Raw genomic sequence first — 19,587 nt, 5'->3', positions numbered from 1 at the left:
TGATTGTTAAGTAGGACAAGGTGGTGGCAGTGGCCAGGTGGGGTCCAGGATGCCACAGCCCAGGGAGTAGAAGGCTGAGACTCCACCTGGAAGGCAGCCTGAACCAGATTGTAGCTCCTCTCCTCTAGAGCATTTGTCCTTGTCCTTTGGACGTTACTGCATGGGTAAACACCTTTGGGCTGTCAGTATGATGACTGCAGCATTTGAAGCCAACCGTGAGCCCGTTTGTGAGTGCTGTAGCTGTTGCAGGAAGTTCCAGGACTAGGAGTGCTGTGGCCAGATTTTAAGAAAGTGGAAGCTGGCTATTGGCAGTCGGGCAGGCCAAGGCGTTCTTGTCAGAAAGCCACAGGCCTTTTCTGAAATGCACTGGAGTCCCGCCTTTCTCTGTCAAGGCTGTCCTACATGCCAGAAGCTAAGTAGGATCTCTCTCCGCCTGCAGACAAGCCGGGGGCGGGCGGGGGGTCCTGCCTGAGAATAAAGTATTTGTCCACAGTTGGAATATGATACAGATTGCTTGCTCGGTGACCTTGTAACAAGGTTGTTGCAGAGTTGGTATCCACTGTCCCCATCTGCTTTTAACCACTCAAAGCCACCGGCTGATACTCCCAAAGGGACCTGAAAAAGAATCAGTGAGGGTGATTGTGCCATCATTTCTCTTGATTTGTAATTAGAGTCATCCCTCGATAGCTACAAAGGATTGGGTTCAGGACTCCTGTGGACAATAAAATGAGATAATGTTCAGATCTCATATAAAAGGAGATACACACACACACACACATACACATATATATCCGTACCTACATACACACATACACACCTATATACACACATACACACATATATCCATACACACACACATACACACATACACATATATCCATACACACACACATACACACACACATACACACATATATCTATACACACATGCACACATATATCCATACACACATACATACACACATATACACACACATACACATACAGACACACAAAATACATACACACACATACACACATACACATACACACATACACACACATACACACATATATCCATACACACATACATACATACACAATACACACACATATATCCATACACACATACATACATACACAATACACACACATACACACACATAAATACACACATACACACACAGACACATACAGACACACAAAACACATACACACACATACACACATACACACATACACACATACAGACACATACACACATACACACATACACATACATACACACAAAGATACATACAGACACATACACACATACACATACATACACACAAACACACACATACACACACACATACACACATATACACACATACATACACATTTATGTAGTGTGTGTTTGCATATAACCTGTGCATAGCCTTTCATGCATTTTATTAATTTTTAAATTGTGAGGTCTTCGTGTGGAGGTCAGAGGTTATTGTCAAGTATCTCTCTCACTTCATATTTAACTTACTTAAAAAAACTATTAATGACACTATATTCAGTCATTTTCTTTACAACTGAAACTCGGAATTAATTGACATCCTTACCTGTGAGCTTCCTGTACACACCAGAAAAAGTTCCGACCTTGTGCTCCACATTGTTCTGCTGTGCTTTGTCTAAATGAACTTTTATGAGCCGGCTGCCGTCCAGTTTCACTCTGATCCTCTGACCTACAATTTCACTTGGGAAGACCAAGTCCTCAAGGATGGCGTCGTGCACTGCGGTCAGGGTACGGCTTCTGGGGAGCTTTTACTTATTTTTCACAGGGCTTTTCCAGGTTGGCTCGGGCAGAATCCTCCTCTGAGCAATGAAGACTACTTGCTTCCCACTGAACATTTTCTCCAATTCATGAACTAGCTAGACTTGGACTTCCTGGAAAGATTTCAGCTGAGGAACAGCACAAAAATTATGATAGTTTTCTGACCACCACCAACTTCGATTTCCTTGGCTGTGGTGATGTTGAGTTCCCACAGCTGGGCCTTGAGATCTGAGTTTGTCTCAAGTTTGAACATTGCCTGAGATACCAGACCCAAACTCATCTGGCTTCTCACCTTTGGACGTTGGCACTGGAGCTGAACATGGCTTCCTCCTGATGGAGTGCCTGCTTAGAAAGAGCTGCTAGCTAATTTTAAAACAAGGTGTCTCACTGAACCTAGAGGTCATCTGCTCGGCTAGACTGGCTGGCCAATAAGCTCTAAGGATCTTCCTGTCTTCTCTTCCCCAGTGCTGGGATTACAGAGACCTGTCACAGGGCTCCAAAATGAGTGGAGATCCGAGGTCAGAGGTCAGCATCAGGCACCTTCCTCATTACTTAGCACATTAGGTTTTTTACACGGGGTCTCTCACTCAACCTGGAGCTCACCCATTTGGCAAGACTACCTGGCCAGCAAGTTTTAAAAGCTTTCTGTCTCTCTCTGTCTCTTTCTTCCTTTCTGTCTGTCTCTGTGTCTGTCTCTGTCTCTGATTCTGTCTGACTCTTTGACTCTGTCTCTCTGTCTGTCTCTGCCTGTCTCTGTCTCTGCCTCTTTGTCTGTCTCTGTCTCTCTCTCTCCCTCTTTCTCTGCACCATAGCACATATGTGGAGGTTACAGGACAACCTGCGGAAGTCAGTCTCTCCTCAGATCTCTAGGATTAAACTCAAATTGTCAGCTCTGGTGGCAAACACCTATCCCTGCTGAGCCATTTTGCCAACTTTATGCCTGGATTTTTGCGTGCTCAGAATCTGAACTCAAGTCCTCACACTTGTGGAGGACTCTGTCAACCGAGTCATCTCTCTGTCCCCATTCAGACACTTTAGTTTACCAAACTATTTAACCAGGATAGATTATTTGCCAAACCTAATACAATGTAAATGCTACATAGTTAGCATACCATATTGTTTAATAAAAATGATAAGAAAAATGTCTATATGTGCTCAATAGAATGTAATTTTATCTGGGGAAATATCAATAAATAGTTTCTGTGCATTCAGATGTTGCCCCCTGACTATATTATCTATCTATCTCTATCTATCTATCTATCTATCTATCTATCTATCTATCTATCTATCTATCTATCTATCTATCTATCATCACCAAACCAAAGCAATTTTTCACCCGTAATACAATTTAGAATGATAGCATGCAGTGAAACAAAGAAGTTTCTCCGTGTTTCAACTTCCTGTTAATTTTGTTGGGTTACTTTAATCAGTATCCTAGGTATTCTTGGGGTTTTCAAAATTATATCTTAAATATTTTTCTAACAAGCTTTACACCATAATTCACATATCTAAAATTTTCATTTAAAGAATAAAATACAGTAAGGCTAGTTAGCAGCACTTACAAAGAACCACATTCTACAGGAATATTCAATGAAATTTGTAATTTAAAGTCCGGGTCTCTCAGAAAGTCAGGTCACCTCACACAGTCCCCTTCAGACACCACCCACTATACATCGAAAGTCGAGTACCTTCGGAGAGCATTCACAGGGCAGACACGAAGTATACTGTTTACGTGAACTCATTAGTAAGAAATTTCATCTTTTAAAACTACCCTATCTGCTTCTTCTCCTTTCTAAATGTTATACTCTATGCAGGCATACATTTATTTACTTATATATGTTATACATTATAGGCTAGGATCTGTATTGGAAGAGGAACCTGCCTTTTATTTTTTTCTTTTGGGATTGGGTACCTTGCTTGATATGATACACTATACATCCTTCCACTTTCCTGAAAATGCTGTGATTTCCTTTCTCTTTAGTGTAATAGCTCATTCTGTATAAATGGCAGGTTGGTGTTTTCTGGTCCTCTGTGTTGGACAGCAAGGTTGGTTCCGTTCCCTTGCTAGAGTGACTGAAACAGCGCTAGAAGTGCAAACATCTCTGTGGTAAGGGTGCAGTTCTCTGGGTGTCTGTCCAGGAGTGGACTCTCTGGGTCATATGGTAGTTCTATTTTTAACGTTTTGAGAAACATCCAGACTGATTTACATAATGGCTGTGTTAATTCGTACCTAGAGGTAAATAAAGGTTCATCCTTCTCTCCCTGTTCGTGCCAACATTTGCTTTCATAGTTCTCCATGGTAGCCATTTTGAGTGGGGTGAGGTGGAATCTCAAAGTAGTCTTCATTTGCATTTTCCTGGTGATTAGGGAAGCTGTATTTCTTTGTTTGAACATTGTTTGAAAATTGATTAGTCCATTCGTTGATTGGCAGCTTTGTTTCATTGACATTTGATCTCCACAGGTGTAACTAATACATTTTCCCCGTTCTGGTCTTTATGTTGTTGTCTGTGTGCCCTACTGATAGCTTCTGTTATTGTGCAGTCGCTTTTCAGCTTTATGCAGTTCCATTTGTTGATCTGTGAGCCAGGTCCTGCGCTACTTATGTTTCCTCTGCTCAGAAAGTCCTTGCCCACCTCAATGTCTTGAGGAGATTCCCTATGTTTTCTTCTAGGACTTTCAGTATTTCAGGTTTTATTTTTTGATTTGTTATTATATTGCTGTTTTCATGATGGTGCTGGTGTCTGAATGTTTCAGGTTTTAAATTAAGGTGTCTGATGCAGCATGGTGGAGGCGGTTGGATTGGGTCTAGGATGGCAAGATGCCAGGGGTGAGGGAAAAGAAGGCTTTCAATAAACTTACTGTACTTCAGTATGCTTTCTTCGCCATGTACATGTAGTGTTTTAACTATAATACGACTGAGGTTTTGATGCTGACGGATTAGAAGCTCACACCTAGGTCTGTATATCTGTAACTGCCCTGGCCAGAATGAAGATAATTCTAAAGGGATATTTTTAACTCCATCAGACTAGGGCGACAATGGGCCTCACAAACTTGGAATTCTCCTAGGAATCTAATGCTGGAAAAAGGAAAGGACCAAAATTTGGTACTAGCTTGTCTCCCAGGGGGAAATTCACACAGTATGACAACGTGTCAGACTATCTTGCAGGAGAGACTAGAGCTAAGGCAAGGATGGACCAGTGAGGAGTAGGAGCATGCCTCGGCCAGGACTTCCTACTTAGCTGTGCGTGCTTCCTGTCCTGTCTTCTGTTTAACTAGAAACTTCATGTCGGGACCCTGAGGACGGATATGGGTAGAGGTGGGGCAGCTGGACTTCCATATGTATCCTTCTTCCCAGTGTGGCCTCACTGAATGCATCTCCTTTCTTCATCTTAAACTATTACTTGTGTCTTTATTGGCCTGTTTAGGGCAGGTGGTAGAGCCTAGCTCATTTAGCAGACCCAGAAGGAAGAGGAAGCCTGGGTTCTGAGGAATCAGAGTCCCCACCAAAAGTCCTCTCACCCTTCTCCTAAGTCCTGTGGCCAGAGTGGCTGTTCCACTGCATAAACTGCTCATAGCATTTCCAACCAGAGACTGTTCTGCAGCTCCCTGGTAACTTGGGTCCTCCTACATGGCCCTGCATGGCCTCCTGCCTCTTGGCACAAGGCTAACCCCAAACGTTACTGTGCCCTGGGTCTTTTTCCAGCAGCTGCCTTGGGCTTTGTCAGTTCTGACTATGCTCAGGGCCTTTCAGGCCTGCAGCTTCCTCCTGACGGAACATCTTATCCTCGTTCTTCTCAAGGCCCATTCCTCATCTTCCGGGAGCCCTTGCGCTTGTCTTCCCAGGACACTCATCTGACAAAGGTTTCACCTTAGTCCCATTTTAAGGCTCAAGCATCTAACTGCTCACCTGCTTTCCGCATTGGCCTCCATTTGCTCTAGAATGAAGTCTGGCATGGAAAGATCCTGGTTACTCCATTCTGTCCACAGCACCTGTCTTGTCGGGTCTTGAACCCAGTAGGAACTAAAAGGGATATTTAACTAAAAGGGATGAGATGTTGTTCAAAGCAGTCTTAAAGACGTGGGAAAATTAAAATGACCTCTCTATTCTCTGATGCTACATAGCATTAAAAAGCTCGCCAGGGCTCTGTGAAACATCCACTTTAGGGGAGAGAGTAGGACGGATTAGAGGCCACTCAGGTTCTCCAGTGACAACTGGTTTATTGTTTAGTGCGGAAAGGCTGACCTTTGCTTCGGTTTGTGGTCATGTGCTAACAGTGTGCATACCCAGCTCCCAGCAGTGGAAAGTCAGATCTGATCCCCTCACCCCACTTGTCTGGGTTATAGTTATTAGAAGGACTGCTGCCTGATGACCATTTTTAGGCTGAACAGAGACCCACTGAGATCCCTTAAGTTTTGGCCTAATCAGCACTTCCCTCCTGTGTGGTTGTAATCCTATGTAATACGGGCTTCCTCTTCCTCTTTAGCTACTCTCTTACTGTCACTGAGAAGGTGATGTGAGCTTCAGACCCAGACCTACACATACACACACCACCACCACCACCACCACCACCACCACCATCACCACCACTACCACCACCACCATGCTCCCCTCCATGGGTCCCAGTGGCCTTTTCTAGCAGGCATAGTCATATTCGAACCTAATAATGAGCTGAAAAATTTCCCTTAGTAGGTGACGTCATAGCGGCGAAGACATCCGTAGCACAATGCGTTACATGTGTCTGTAGTGAAGAGCTGCCAATCTTGTAGAAGAACAAGGCATACACATATGTGCAGTGCATACCACTCAGAAAGGATGATGAGGATCTGCCAATGGCATCTGCATTTACTTCACTTAGCATTGCTATCTTGGAGCGTGTGCTTTCTCATTTTAAAGAAAGGCTACGCAGAGATAAGTTTCCGAGGGATGCTGGTGGCAGCTTCACGTGTCTGCTCCTCTCCAAGCCCTTGATTCTGTCAGTGGGGCCTTGTGGAGGATCTGACCTGTCATGTCTAGGCTGTAAAAGTGATTGCATAGCAACAAGGTCACCAAAAATATGTCTTCTGTTAATTGGCACATATTTAAGTTTAAATTAAAAAATGCTTTTTTTTTACTGTTTGTATGTCCAAACGTGTGCACACACAAGTACACACATGCATAGCATGTATGCAGAGGTCAGAGGACTTTCAGGAGTAAGTTCTCTTCTACCAAAGAATCTAGGGAGTCAACTCAGATCCTTAGAGTTTATGCAATAAGATCTCTTTATTAGTGAGGCACCTTCCTGGCCCTGACTGTACGTTAAAGAAATTCAGCTAGGAAATTCCCGTGCCTCGAACCTTGTCCTGCGTCCATCTAGCATGGCTATTCAACTCCATAATGCAATGCAATGTGATCTGCTTTGTCCCGTAAAAAAGATTGTTTTGTAAAAAAAAAAAAATAAAGCATCAAATTTACAGAAGAAAAATTAGGAATTGATTCTTTAAAGTGTCATTGCAATAATTCTTTCAACAGAGACATACCAGTAAGTATTTCAAATGCTGTGATTACCACATATTTAATCTGTACCCAGGCTTTAAGGAAAATATGTTAGAGAGAAGCACACATGGGTGTGGCCTGCGTGGGCACATTGTGTGTCCTTCTACACCTCTGGTGTATTTCTGTGTCCAAGCTACTGTACACTCTCTCTCTCTCTCTCTCTCTCTCTCTCTCTCTCTCTCTCTCTCTCTCTTTCTTTTTCTTAGCACGAGTGTCTTGCTGTCAGGGAACATATCCTAATCATCTTATCACTGACACTCAGTGGGATCAGTGACAGCTGGACACTGTTTCTTTCTGCTCTGAGCACTTCATTTGGGACTGATGTACATGCAGAAAATGTTGGAGACACTGAAGTAGCTAAAATATAATGTTCTTGACAAGGGAGACGGCTCCATGGTAAAATACTTGCTATGGAAGCACAAGGACCCCAGCTTGGATCTCCAGCACCCATAAAAAGCTGAGTGTGGGTGAGGCCGAGGAGTTGGCTCATTGGGTAAAGCTATTTCCGGCCAAGTCTGAAGACTTGAGGTTTGGTGCCTGGACCTCCACATTAGAAGGAGAAATCTGAGATCTGAAAGTTCTCTGACCCGAGTTCAATCTCCAGAACACACAGAGTGAAAGCGCTGACACAAGCTCTCTGACCTCCACATATATACCACATGTGCAAGCATACACACACACACACACTCACACACACACACTCACAGACTAAATAAATTAATTAAAATAGAATCAGCTGTGGTGGTGAGTGGCTCAGAGGAAGGTGTATCTGGGAGCTCACTGCCCAGTCAACCACTTTAGCTGCATCTATGAGCGTCAAGTTTTGGGACAGAGCCTGCTTCAAAAAAAATGATAAGGTGGAAAGCAATACAGGGGGACACTCAGCATCAACCTCTTGCACACATATGCACATACAAGCCCACACACGTGTGTGCATATAGAATAATAATGATAAATAGATGGAAAATGACTCTCCCTCTTTGGTAGTGGTATTGATTTTTGCATTTGTATTACATTATCGGGGAAGGCCATTAAAACAATGACTATCCTTGATCTCAGAGTCCTGGCTTCTCTCTGACAGGCCTACCATGTGCCTGGCACAGAGCTAGTAGCTGGGGGTACACAGTAAGCAGAGCAGAGGGACTTGCTTTCCTTCTGAAGGCTGTGGTCAAGGAAGCAAGGCCAGAAAGATGAGCAAACAGCCCTATGCTAAGTTCTGGTGGGTGGAAGGAAGGCAGGAGTGGAAGTCGCATTTGCAGAAGGGCCAAGAGGAGTTGACAGATGGTGGGGGCGGCAGGGGCTTCTGAGGACAAGGAATTGACAGACAGACAGACGTTGGGGGAAGAATGTGTGAGAAAGAATTGGGGAGACTAAAGCTTCGGTCAGCCTAGATCTTTAATTTAGTCTGAGAGAGTTGTTTTAGCACGAAATAAACGGAAGCTAGCCTGTGAGGAAAAATTATCTACTCAAAGCCACTTCACCTTGCATTCTGGCAGAGGCTGAAGGCAGCTAGGAGAACAGGAGAGGTGCACGGTGCTTCTGAAAGATGCTTGTCAGGTGTCCTGTGTGGAGGCAAAGGGGTGCAGGAGCACGGCTGGCTGTTTCTGAGCAGTCCAAACTTGGAAGCAGGGACAAAACCCCAGGAACGTTCTCAGCTGTTCACCTGCCTCGCTGGCTTGTGCCAACAAGAGTTACTTTCTCCTGAGTTCACAGGCTGGTGGTTATTTCCGAGGCAGCTTAGCGCTCCAGGGGTGGGGAGCATTTCTGAAGGCCTGGTGTGCATTTGTTAGCATGTTCTGTCTGTTGCAACCGTTGAGAGGACTGTGTACAGTTGCAGTGGTCAGAGTTGCTACTGAAAGCAAACATTTTCGTTAGTGCAGATTAGATAGTCCCCCCCCCCCGGAAACTCTCCCCAATATAACACTAATTAAAAGCATTATACTACATTTTACAGATTCCCTCAGTATATTTGACTTTTTTTCAAGCGCTTCCAAATGCCTAGCTGGGAAGACGTGTAACTCTGGAAGTTTCCGTGAAATGGAAGTCTGCTCGAGAGGGACATCTGTGCCTCTCCCTTTGGCTACCAGACTATTGAGGCAACGGCCCCCAAAGAGTTGGAATTTACTCAGAAATCCCTTATTGGGAAAGGAAAAGACTGAGCTCTGGAATTCCAGAGAAAAGTCACATATTTGCTATCCAGCCAGAGGGGACGTTGTCTTCTAGGGAGACATTTCCATGCTTCTGACAACTCATGAGCCTACCTTGCAGAAAAGACTGCTGCCACCGAAGGGGAGGTTCAGTGAAGGGTGGGACCACGCCTTGGCCAGAAGTGGTTAGCTATGTGTTTCTTCCTCTTGCCCCCTGTTTAAACCTACACATCATGTCATAATTCCGGAGATGGACTTAGGAGGAGGTCACAGACCCATGCACTCATCCCTCTGCCCAGTGCACACATGGCATGTGTTCCCTTCTCAGCCTTTTATTATTAAACCCAGGTATTAGTTATTGAGGACAGGTGGCTGAAGATCGCCTACTATGGTTCTCCCGTTTTAGACTTTGACCTTGGTGATTCCATTATAACAACTTCCTGAATATTTAACTATTTCTTACGATGTAATAAAACAGGATTTAAACTATACCTCAAATGACATGTGTCTAGTTTTTATTTACTTATGCATTTACTTTGAGACAGGCTCTTTCTATGTAGCCTAGACTGGTTTCTAATCCGTGACCCTCTTTCCCCATCTTTTCTAGTTCTGGGATGACATGCGTATGAGCCTGGTAGCCATATTACTTTTTTGTTTTTTTTTGTTTTTGTTTTTGTTTTCAGAGCTGGGGACCGAACCCAGGGCCTTGCGCTTGCTAGGCAAGCGCTCTACCACTGAGCTAAATCCCCAACCCCAGCCATATTACTTTTAAGCATTCCCACAATCCTTTATCAACCTAATCAAATTTTACTATGGCTTTAAAAAGTTAAGGAAAATCCTAAGTCTGCAACAAATCACAGGCTCATGTTGTCTACTGTATTTTGACTTAATTTGCTCATATTTAAAAATGTTCTTTAACTGAGATATAATATATTAATTGGCCACATTATTATGATGATCACCTAATGATACCAATTAATATATATGCACATTGTATACTGCCTAAATTGGATCAGCCTGGTCATTAGAAGCTTTTGGTCAAGTACTGTGGGCTCTTGCCCAGTCTTGGACAGAGTCAGTGTGGGTGGACACTATTACACCTGTGGCCAGCAAGGGATTAAGGCTGGTTATGTGTTACTGCTATGTATTATTGGCCCAAGACTAGTCACAAGAGACGCTAGCTGGCCTAGAAGGCTCTTCCCTTCACTTTTTCCCAAATATAAAACTGTTTCTGAGGAGAGGCTCTGTCTTTAGTTGGGGACCATTTGGATCTTTGCTGTGGCTTCTCTAGTACAGCTCTTAGTTCCAGAGAAAAGTCACATACTATCCTGCCCTACCTACCAAATGGGTACCCTGCTGTGTTGCCCAGGTTTGGGGTAGTGTACATGAATCTAGACCCTTGGCCGCTTGGCCAGTGCAAACTTGGGATGTGCTTGAGGCTTAAATAATGGGATCAGCATAGTCTCAGATGTGTATTGAGACCCAAGTCATAGCAAGTAATGACACAGGCCAAAATAGGAGTCCATCTCTATCTCTACCTTTATCTCTATCTATCCATCCATCCATCCATCCATCCATCCATCCATCCATCCATCTATCTATATCTATCTGTCTGCCTATCTATCTGTCTGCCTATCTATCTGTCTGCCTATCTATCTATCTATCTATCTATCTATCTATCTATCTATCTATCTATCTATCATCTATCTAGTCTGACGATAGCCCAGATTAAGGGACAGTGGGTAGAGACAGTCATGCCTGAGTCTTAAAATCATGGGGCCTGTACAGTTTCAGGAAGAGGTCAGGTGTGAACTGGATCCACTCTATGGCTAGAACTTATGGTGTCCAGGACGCAGGCTAGCCATTTGGGAACTAGAGAGGGCACAAACATAAAACAGACAGGCATCTGCACTCTCTGGGTTCTGACACCTAGGGACGTCTACAGGCTCACCAGACTGTGGAGCTCCACTCCCCTTTCTATTCAGTATCCCAGATAAGATTTTTAAAGTGGCTGAAGAACCGTGTCCCAACTCTACTCCTTTTGCGACCTGCATGTAAATAAGAATTCCTGTGAGCAACATCATTTCTCTAGACCTGTCCTTCCTTCCTCACCTGTAAGCCTACACGATGTACTTGAAAGCTTTCTTCTCAAGAATAAGAATTTTTGACTAAGAAAACTAGCACACCAGCACATCCGTTAGTTTCAAAATCCCCTTATGCCATAAATAGCTACCCCCAAGACACCTAGCTCCAGTCCTCTTCTTGCCTGCGTTCACTCTCTCTTTGAATGTGACAGCCCTCCTCCTGAATCAAGGGGCTCACTTACTTCATTTTGTTCTACTTGTCCTGAAATTCTCTCCTGCCAGGCATTCAAGGCCCTGGATGTCCCCAGGGGGCTCAAGCTGCACAGCCTCAATGTAGAAGTACATTCCCACTTCCAAGGCAGCGAGAAGCACGCGCTGCCTGTGCTCAGGTGCCCGGCTAACAGGGAGCTCATCTAGACACTCTTACCTAGCAGGGGTGGCTAGGGAAGAAGACGTGGAAGGAAAATGAGGGGCTCATAGACACTGTCTGGGTATTTGGCTTGGACAACTGGGGAGGTATATGTTGTGTGTAAATCCACTGACCTGTTTTAAAGCATTCACTTCTTTCGTATATGATAAGGTCAGCTGGATGTGTTAGTAACTAGAGATGGCTTATTAGAGGCACCAGGATGTAGGTGGAAAAACCCAGGGGTAGGGGGTGGGAAACATTTCCCAGCTCTGCCACTGCCCTAGTTGCAGCTGAGATAGATGTGGGCCCTATCTGGGGTCTCCCTTCCCTTCCTACAAATAGACAAGTAAAGTATGCCAGAAATCCAAGTTCTATTAGCTCTAAAATGTAAAAGTGGTTTAGATGAGAGAGATCTTATAATCAAAGTCCTTGAGAATTTTATGAACACCTAGGACCTTCTTAGGAAAAATCAGGAAGAATTTATGCACACGTTCGTGGAGTGCAATTCCTTCTTTCCTCCACCCCCAGCAGCTCATGGAATTAGGTGTCTTCCAAAGCTCTTTCCTGTCCCTTAACTCTCTGATACTAGGAGTCTCCAAACAAGGCTGCCCTCTTCAGCATCTTAAATCACCTTCTGTCTTCCAGAGACACATGGATAAAATGCTGCTGTCTTCCTTAGCCGCTCCATTCTTTCTTATCCTTTGAATTACTCCACCATCTATTTAAAGTGAGGTCCCTTCAGGCAAAGGCTATCTGTCTCTGTGAGCATTTGTTCCGGCAGCTAGGATACAGTGGCTTAACAATGCCTAATTATCATAATAGGGATCATGCTATAATGCCATCTGTAAACCCAGATAAGCTTAGGAGAGCATCATATTCTGAAACCTGTACAAAATAGTAGGCTGATGGCATTTAAGGGAATGTATTGGTGGTGGGGGGTGTTGTGCTTATGAGCTGTAATACAAGGTTAATTAAACATCCCTAAGACTCCACGTCTTTTGGTATACAGATGGCGGTAGATATATGTTTAAATATATTATTCGAAGTTGTCAGAATTAGTCACTAGATCCACTGTTCACTGAGGATTGGAACCCAATAGTCGAGCTTAGTTTTCTATGTGTCAGTGAGTGCCTGATGGGTCTGGGTTTGGAGAGTGAGGTTTTCTAGCTGGTTGGAACATGCCAAACGCTTAACTGCTTTCTTAAGCAGATTATTTGGAACATAGCCTCCCCTTATGAGTATTGATTATTATATTTGTAACTGTGATCCCATGCTGGGAGAAAATGGGCCGGAGCCCCGGAGGGGCAGACAAGAAGCTCTGCATTCTAAAGAGAAAGCCTTGTGCCCTCTGCTGAGCACAGAGGCAGAATGCTGAGCACAGGGACTGTGGATAGGAACAGTGGCTGCAGCCTGAGACCATCTCCTTTCCTGCAGGAAAGGGCTACTAAACGGTCCTGTACAAACCTACCTGCTAAGGCCTTGGTTTCATAGATTTCTATAATCGTAAGACTGCCATAGACATGGTGGAGAAGAATCAGGTTTGTTTTTCTCTTCCGTCCTGGCCAAACTGTAAAGAAACCCATTTTCCATTATCACTTTCTATTCTCTGATTTCCTTTAGAATACGGGAAATGAAAGTGATTGGTTATAGTCCTGGATGACCGGTAGCATGCTGAGCTATGTGCTGGGTTTCAATATCCTTTAGGGGTAGGCAATGGTGCGTGTGTGTGTGTGTGTGTGTGTGTGTGTGTGTGTGTGTGTGTGTGTGTACATAGTGTATGTGCCCATGTACTTGCCTGTTATCTTTTTCATGTCCTTCCTGTTAGCGTTCCCTCTAGGCTCCACCCCACAGTTACTTGGCAACAGCCAGGTATGCCTGACTCTCTATAGAAGGAGCTGTTTGCCCCCTCCTCACTCTCTTACTCCCTTGCTCTTACTCTCTTCCTTCTCTGTCCCTTCTCTCCCCACCCCCCCTCTCCACTCTCTCCATGTGTTCATGGCTACATGGATGGCCTCTACTATGTCTTCTCTCTCTCTCTTTCTCTCTCTCTCCCTTTCTCAGTCTCTACTCCCTCAACTCCCCTCCCCATGCCCTCTATTTCATACTATATCCATGGTCTGGTGGCTGGTACCTCAAGGGGAAGGGTTGTCTCAGCATGGGCCTGCAGAGGTACCCCCTTCCACCTCACCATTCCACACTTCTGCCAAACATATCCTGGTTCTTTCTTTCTGTTTTATAAAACACAACAGTCTGCACCCCAGTGAGACAGAGTCTCTTCTGAAGCTAGGGTGGTAGTCAGCAAGTCTTAGCAACCCTCTTATCCCCACTTCCCATAGCACCATGGTTACAGGATGTGTGGCCATGTCTAGTCTTTTATGTGTGTGTGCTGGGGATATGAACTGGGGCCCTCACGTTTGGTTAGCAAGTGCCCCTACCCACTGAGACGTCTACAGAGTCAAGTACACGCAGAATTGTTTGCTTCAACACCAACTGGCTTCAGAGCTTGATTTGTTAGAGAAACACATGGTTCAAAGAAATAACTAACTCTTGTTTGCTTGTTAAGTCAGAGTCTCCCAGCCCAGGCTGGCTTCAAACTTGATAAGTAGCTAAAGCGGATCTTGGATTTCTGATCATACTGCCTCCACCTCCCCAGTGCTGGTTTGCAAGCCTGCAGAGATAAACGCTTCTTTGAGGATTGCTGTCCACATCTACCTTGCTTCTATTTTTCTCTTCTCCACAGGAAACCCTTTCATATGGATGATTAAAATTGTCCTTCCATATCCAGAAACAACATGGTGGTACTTATACGTCTTGGTTCTTCTGTTTGGCTATATCTATTGGCTTCTCACCGGGGAAGATGGGAATTGACTCCTGTTCTTCCTGACTTATCACACATGCTTACTTCACATCCTTCAAAGATAATTCATCATAATTTTAGTTAAATCATCAGTCAATGTTTACATTATTATGACTTTATATGCTATTCAGAATTCAGTCATGTAGAAAACTATAATTACTTTCCTTTCCCTGAACAATTTTTTCCCTCAAGTTAATAATCATTTTTTGTTTTAAAATGTGCCTTATTTTTCTGTGCATTATTTCTGACTCAACCCGTTGCCTGAATCAATGCTTCTAAAACTATCTGTGACGAATGATTAGTACTTTTTAAAAATTCTGGTCTGATGCAGACAGAAACTTTGCTGAAGCATATTTCTAGAACAAACTGTTCATGGACAGCACCTGTTGGCCAGCCACATTTTGTATAACCCAGTTCAAGTTACGTTTAATGCTAGAATCTAAGTACCCCGTGCTATACCAGCCATCTTCTTAAGGAAGCTTCATCGGAGCTGGACCAGTATGGGCTGGTGGCCTTCTTTCCTTTTTTACTTCTTGGCTACAAGATGAGTGGCCTTACTCTCCACCCAGTGTTACTGCCGTGAAGGTCTGACTTGAATCCAAGCAACAGGATCAACTGACCAAGGACTGAAGCTTCCCAAGCTGTCAGCCACCCCTAACCCCCTTTATCTGTGTGAGCTGATTATCTCAGGGATTTGTTACAGTTGCTGAAAACAGAAGCATTCTCTCCATTTTCTCTTTCTAGAGGTACACATGTTTGGACATTCACTTCCTAGATTTGCCTCTCATAGGAGGGTTTTCCACATAAATGATTTTGATTCTCAGGTCTTCACTCCCCAATTCCCGGTAGGCTTAGTCAGCATCCTGTAGACTGCTAGTCACCTGCCTTCCACCTACCAGAATTTTGTGTCCTCTACCCCAAAGGATTTGTATCCCTTGGTAGTCAACTTTGTGAGATTTTGGGAGAGATTGAAACCAAGCTTGTGTTCATGTTTGCTATCCTTACAATGTCTGGATCTGCTTTCTTTTCTCGGGGTCCAACATCCTTTCAGGCATGTAACACGGCAATTGAGGAGGTAGCTGTTGGATTCCACAAACTTTGATTCATGTCTCACACATGACTCTTAATAGCTATGTGACCTCAGACCAATCACTTCACCTTCCAGAAGTCCGGCTTTCTTGTCTGTCTGATGGGCACAGTAATCATGCTAACTCTGTATGATTGTGATGAACACTGTAGGATGTACATGCTATCATAAATGGGGGCTGTTACAGCCGCTACTACTAAAGGTTTCACTTTATCTTTTTCTTCTCTGTCATAGAGGTCTGTGGACCATAAAATTGCATTGCTATAGAAGTTAAACTAAGGCAAATTCTCTGAGAGGGTAGGGGTTTTCTAAGGGGGTGGCTGACAGTTTTAGAGGCTTCAGAGCTTGGATTCAAGTCAAGCCTTCACGGCAGGAATACTGGGCAGAGAGCGAGGTCACTCAGTTTGTGGCTGGGAAGTCAAAAGCAAAGGAAGAGAAGGCCACCAGCCCACACTGGTCAGGCTCCGATGAAGCTTCCTTAAGAAGATGGTGGATAGAGCTTGGATGCATTAATGGTACTTTGAACTGAGTTATACGAGGTGCACACAGTGTGCAATAGATAAATTACTTCAACATTTTGTGGCATCTCTTTTGATTACCCAGCTGAGATATTGAGTTTACACAGTGTTTCTGGAGCAGTCAGAGGTCAATCTTACCATGAAATCTCCAGAACTTTCCGGACGATGGCCGTGTCTAAGAACGATGCCAAGGTGTTGTCCCTCTGTGTCCAGTTCTTCTTGCTGAGGCTTTCAGGTTCCAAACCCTCGTTTTCTTCATTCTCCTCTGTTTTCTCCTCTGCCTGTTCTGCAGAGCCCAGAGCCAAGGCTGGTCCTCCTCCAAGCATCAGGACAGCTCTTCTTGACCTTTCTTGACCCTTATCCCTTTCTCTCAGTCTCCACTCTAAGGTAGTGCATCTGCTATGCTTCACCACCATGGCCTTTGGGCTCTTAACTCTAACTGCTGCATGGTAGATTCTTGTCTTAATCTTAGACCACAAACTGGTACCTGGCACATCTTTAGCATATATACCTTAAAATTAGCTTTATTTGTTACATATGGGCAGTACGAAGAGTTCAGGGAATATCTTTGTATGTACACAAAGAAGAAAATTATGGAATAGAGGAACTTAATATACCATTTCCCCCTACCAACTGTTTTCCTTCCTTACTTCCCTCCCTCCCTCCCTCCCTCCCTCCCTCCCTCCCTCCCTCCCTCCCTCCCTCCCTTCCTTCCTTCCTACCCACCTGCTTTCTTTCCATTTGTCTGCCCTTCCTTATTTCCTTTCTGCCTTTTCCACACCCCCTTTTCTCCCTCCTCTTTTTTTTTCTATATGGGCACTCAATGACTTTTCCAGCTCAAAGTTCCAAATGCTACAGGCCTTCTACAGGCCTTCCTCCCAAACAACATGGTCAGATACATCCCAGGAACAACCCTACTCCTTGTACTGATTTCTGACCAAGGCACTTTTGGTTGTACTATTTGTCATAGAGACAGAAAGCATACTGGGATGAGAGTTTTTTTTTTTTTAAATCATCACAAACAATTGTCCAGGCAGGCCTTGAACTTGCCTTCTTCCTGCCTCGACTTTCCAAATAACTGGTCTTACAAGCTTCCTCCTGCCTCTAGGCCCACCTAAAGATGTAACACTTTTGTCTAAGCATGTTTACTTAGCCATTATTCTTAAAAGTGTATTTGAGTAGAGAACTTTGACAGAGGTTCTAGCTGCCCAGTCTGTTTCTGCTTGTTTACTAACTGGTCAATGGCCTTAGCACGGGGGTGGTCTCCCCTTAACAATGTCTGAACAGACATAGACAGTTGTGTCTCTTCCCCAGTCAGCCTAGAAGTAATATTTCAGTCACATTTCTGTGTGCTCACTGCCCTTCCTAAAATATAAACTCTGTGCATGCAGTTTCTAGTCAAACGAAGGCAGAGCAAACTTTATCTGTTTAATGAGGGAGAAGCTCAGAAGATTGGGAACAAGGCAGCTTGACACAGAAGCATGCACTTCAGACATGCAGGCCTGGGGCCCCTTGACCATCCACCAATGGAATCTGTCATTCTCCCGAAGGAATTTGGATTAACATAATGGTGGTGTTCAGGAGCTAGCTCATTATCATCTAAGAAAACTTTCGGGGCTAAATCAAACGCCAGACTTGATGTTCAAGATGTACTACCAACAGACATTTATTTAATGAACTATTTTCTGCTTACAGATGGAGGCTGAAGTTGTGTTCGCATGCTCTAAATGTCAAATGTGCATCTTTAGACTTAGTGGAAAGGGGAAAAGACAAAGCATGACGCACTGAACCTTGTTATGGGTTCCCAAACACAGGGTTCCACCCTCCAGCAGCGAGGAGGAGACTCTGAGTGTATCCGAGGGTTTTGAGCGGTGTCACTGTTTCAAATGGAAGCAGTGACCGACTCTTGAGATTTCAGGTGAGAACTGGGCTCTTTGAAAGTGTTCGTTCTCTGCTGGGCAGTGGTGGTGCATGCCTTTAATCCCATTACTTGGGAGACTGAAGCTGGAGAATCTGTGAGTTCAAGGCCAGCCTAGTCTACAGAGTGAGTTCCAGGAGAGGCCAGGGCTACACAGAGACACCTTCTTGAAAAACAAAAACCAAATAAACAAACAAAAATGTTCATCCTCTCTGGCTGTCATCCCTCATGGGTGGCGCTCTGTTTCATTGCCTCAGCATGCTTTTTCTCTCTTAGTAGGTCTTGTCCCTTACTGAAAAAGAGGAGCACATATGCTGATCTCTTAGGAAGGTGAAAGGAAACTGATAAGGCAGGATGGAAATCTAGAAACTGACCTTGGGAGCAAGTGATTGTGTTGAAATGCCATGGTCATGATCATTACTAATGGGAATAAAAAGCCATTATATGCAAATGAGCCCAAAGCAAATTTGATGAGAAGAGCAATTCATTTTATTAAGCTGTGTTTCTTAAACTGTCCTCTGGGTGTGAGTTATCACAGCTCTTAGATACCAGCTGACCATCTCTTAAGGACAATAGACTCTGAGTAGAGAACAACCCTGGCTTTTTGTCTGAGACTGAGAGGGATGAGGAATGGGAAAATAACCCTTGGTCACATGGCGTCTGTGAATGTTTTTCAAGACTATAGCAGTTCCATGAACTCCAACCAAGGTGGACCCACGATAATATTTTAAAATATCTCCGCAGTAAAGGGTGTTCTTTCTTATCTATGGCGATGCTGCCGTCTCTGCCACCCAGGTAAATTGGATTTAGTTGTTTAGTGCTCTGAGCCACATGCAGTCAGGCAGCTTTATTGAAGACTTGGGTTGATTGATTCATGGCCTTGTGGGCACAGGAAGAGCTAACCCTGGCAGGTAAGCTCGCCCATTCTGGGCAGAAACCAGGAAGCTATACATCTTACTATCCTTGAGGTAGCGCAGGTCTCGAGACCTGCTGGATATTTCTTTCTCTTGGTGTTCAAGTCCTGATCAAGTCCTGATGTGACTTTGATTTAACTTGTCACTGATGAGTTGGACGTCAAGAGGCGTTCTATTTTATGCGTCAAAAGCCAAGTTCCTCCTTTCTCTGTGTCGAGAAAATGCTAAGTTCTCATTTGTCCATGGCTTATTCTAGACAGAATGTGGGCATCTGAGTCTTCAGATACTCAGCAGGAGTTTGTTGTTGTCATTTTACAAAGAAGCCAAACACAATGAG

General features: G+C 44.1%; 1 pseudogene; it reads right to left on the bottom strand.

Annotated features, from left to right (window-relative positions):
- Positions 1 to 1,554: 1,554 nt before the first annotated feature.
- On the bottom strand, positions 1,555 to 16,744 carry Rps7-ps2 (ribosomal protein S7, pseudogene 2; annotated as a pseudogene).
- Between the last annotated feature and the right edge of the window lie 2,843 nt (positions 16,745 to 19,587).

This window comes from Rattus norvegicus, chromosome 16 (genome assembly GCF_021556685.1).
Source record: "Rattus norvegicus strain SHRSP/BbbUtx chromosome 16, alternate assembly SHRSP_T2T, whole genome shotgun sequence".
NCBI lineage: Eukaryota > Metazoa > Chordata > Mammalia > Rodentia > Muridae > Rattus > Rattus norvegicus.
This window is presented reverse-complemented; position numbering and strand designations above follow the sequence as displayed.